This window comes from Homalodisca vitripennis, unplaced genomic scaffold, assembly GCF_021130785.1.
Source record: "Homalodisca vitripennis isolate AUS2020 unplaced genomic scaffold, UT_GWSS_2.1 ScUCBcl_11043;HRSCAF=20161, whole genome shotgun sequence".
Classification (NCBI taxonomy): domain Eukaryota; kingdom Metazoa; phylum Arthropoda; class Insecta; order Hemiptera; family Cicadellidae; genus Homalodisca; species Homalodisca vitripennis.
This window is the reverse complement of record NW_025787172.1, coordinates 32,855-36,557: the sequence shown is the minus strand read 5'-3', so window position 1 is coordinate 36,557 and position 3,703 is coordinate 32,855.

The window sequence follows — 3,703 nt, the reverse complement described above, 5'->3', positions numbered from 1 at the left end:
GGCACAACACACCTAGAGACATTACTGCTGGTGGAGGTGCCGGCTCAGCACGCCACGCTGGCCTGCCTGACTCAGTCTTACTCGGCACAACACACCTAGAGACGTACTGCTGGTGGAGGTACCGGCTCAGCACGCCACGCTGGGCCTGCCTGACTCAGTCTTACTCGCACAACACACCTAGAGACGTACTGCTGGTGGAGTGGGGTACCGGCTCAGCACGCCACGCTGGCCTGCCTGACTCAGTCTTACTCGGCACACAACACACCTAGAGACGTAACTGCTGGTAGAGAGGTACCGGCCTCAGCACGCCACGCTGGCAGGTGCGTCTCTAGGTTTGCTGTGCCGAGTACGACGGAAATCAGGCAGCAAGATGTTTTTTGTTAGGATTGAAGTGGAAAGGTTCAAAGATTTACAAATTATCGATATATATTTTTTCTAGTTTTACGTTTATTTCTTTTAGCTTAATCTACTAAAACCAAAACATCAGAAACACACATTGATGAGTTATGCCGGCGTCATCCGACTACGTATCCAAAAAAATACAGTCATATTTGGCGAGTTATCGTAGTCCATTAAACCATGGACTTTGACACTGATATACTTATAATTTATGTCTAGTAGGCTTCAATGTGTCAAAGTAAGAAGAGTGCGACCCGAGAAAAATAATATTTTCATAATTTTTATGCTTTTTATGTCCTTACATTTCAAAGAACACAAAGAAAAAAAAACATATTCTTGGTGAAATTTGTTATATATTTCACGAAAAATTAGGTTGTGTTTATAAACAGTAGTATAGACCTCGGCTTTTGGACTCGGGACGTGTTGTTCCAGCAGGAGTACGGTTAGTTAGGGTTTCTTGTGCTGGAGTTGCTGGAGTGCTCAGACTCATGATTACGGAACTGCATTGTTGTGTTATAACTCGTGAGAACAAGACGAGGATACGAGACAAACAAGGACTGAAAGTCTCGCGATTACTTGACATTGCATCATCGCTTAAAGTACTTCGAGACGCTGATCAAACAAAAACAAAAAATGACGTGGTTTCAGTCGGAAACTATTTTTAGTGTTGTTTATGTAAAGCAAATCGGGAAGTGGTAACCGACAATTTTATACTACACAAGTATTTTTCTTATGGCCACTATAGAAGACGTTAGGTAAAAATTAAAAAGATCTCACCCATCTAATTAAAAAAAATGTATCTGTTGAAATAATGGACTAAATACTATTTTACGTGGAACTTAATTCTTTGTTTAAACTTTGTTTTTGACAATGATAATTTGAAATGATAATAGGACTTCGGAAATTCGCTATCGTTATAGGTTACAAAATGTATTACAATACATTTCGAGGATTGAAATCTAAAATATGGACTTAAAGAGCCACAAGAAATGCCCTCATCTGAGGAAAAGTGCACAATTTCAGTCCTTGAACTTAGGGTTATACATTTTGTAACGTGTAGTGATGGCAATAAGTTTATGGTACAGTAATAATATTAAAATATAATTCAAGAAAAATACATATGCAGTGTACCTATTATCTAATTTTACTCCCAGAATCTTGTTCCGTAAGTAAAAAGTAACTTTAACTCACAAGAGTCTAAAATAAGTGCCATATGCTTCTAGAAATTTATACTGTTATGACCTATGCGCTGAGCGAGACGCGGATGTGGTCTCCAGCTTCAAGGCTCTGGTTGGTGCACTGGCCTTGAAAGGTTCAATAGCAACCACTGAGATATAAGAGTACTTAACAAAATAGTAAGAAATGTTGCATAAACACTCCTACTAGTTTTGCTTTATACGAGTTAAGTACGAAAACTAATATTTATTATAATCCTCAAGTCACTCGACTCATTTTTGATAGTATAAATCTCAAGATTATAGTTTTAAATTTAAGTTAAAACGAGTAAAATACATCGTAGATAAATAAGCTCTTATTAGGTTGGTTAGTAGATTCAGAAACTAAGCAAATATTATATAAATAATAAATGGTATGTGTGTGTGTGTGTGTTTTACTCAATCACTTTTTTACTCAAACACTACTGGGCAGATAGTACTAAAATTTACAACGGACATTGTTAGGGACCCTGGTTAATACATATGTCTATTTCTATTTCAAAATCCCTCTGGGCTACGCCCCACTGGTACTGAAAACTCCCTTAACACCCCATTATCCCCTATATTTATGGACGGCTTCATCAGCAGATAGTAAATGTGTATTTAATCACCTGTCAAAATCAAGAATAATTAGTATAACAATTTATACACACTTAAGCAGGAAATGGTAAATGTTTGCTGTTGTTCATCTCTCAAAGTCAATAACACAAATATCATATTATGAGCTTTTCTTTGCCTGGGTTTGTTTTTATTGGAATTTTAAACAAACTACGGCGAGCAACATTACAAACTGAAAAGCTAACGACTTCGATTTTAGTCTCCATTTAGACTAGGGACTTCTCCACACTGGTCTAAAATAGTTCAAACAGTTTTAGCCTCCGACTTCAGGGTCCTATCTTAAAACTTGAATCTAAAGAGGTACAATATCTTTCAGTGACTACCCCTTATTTCAGGATTGTTGGGAATGCCATTTAAAAAAGAAGATACTCTACGTGTTCTTGTTTTTCAAAATTATATTGCGTGCAAAGCTGTGGGTAGCTGCTATTATTCCCATAAGATTAACATTGGAACGTTGGAAGCCAGCGAAATATATTTCAAATCTACTAAAGGCACATCTAGAGTGTAAGAGCTTTCGATTGATACCAACTATTTCAAATATTTTTTATAATATAATAATTTTGGGCACCTAAAAGCTTTTAGTACTAAATTAAGAAATTCTTCCAATAACATAAATAATTTTGCCATGTCAGTGAATACTGGACATGAACGGGACAAAATGTGGGCTAGTTTATTTTTTTTTATTAACTTAACCTTTATATATATATATATAATAAACATTGAATCACAAAAAGTACTTGCTCCTTTTTATATACGAGTATATATATATATATATATATATATATATATATATATATATATATATATATATATATATATTAATGTATTTATATATATATATATATATATATAAATACTTAATATATAATTTATGGAAATATATATAATTTACAATCGAACAATCACATTTAAGTGTTCCATGTTATTAAGTAAATTATGTGTTTCATAGTGTCGAAATATGATGTGAACCGAGTTAGTGTCAATCGATACTTATTGAAGTTTCCGATTCATGTTTATTCGATTGAAAGACCTTGATTAAACTTGATTAATACATAATATTGATAGTAATCTGAAATATCCGTTTCCCGGGAAACGAATAATGACGCAATATGAATACCGCTGTCTGTTTAATATGATTGATGGTTATATTTATAGGGGAACTAATCTCTAGTGAAGGAAGCGATAAGGCCCGGCTGCTGCTGATATGGTTATCGCGGCTGCCGACATATGATTTGTGTAATAGCGTTTAGCCGCCTCGTGCTATCATTACTGATAAGGCAGTTAACATTACCATGATAACGCAAATTAGAAAACACGCCCATTGTAGTAGCCTGAGATATCGGAAAATCTAATAAACTTACTGCGACGCGACGTTCACGAATTCCAATTTGCATAATAGGAAGCAACCGCAGAAATATAAATGTTTTGCCCAGTTATTATTGAGCGCTTCTTAGAATTTTGCTCCGAGAATT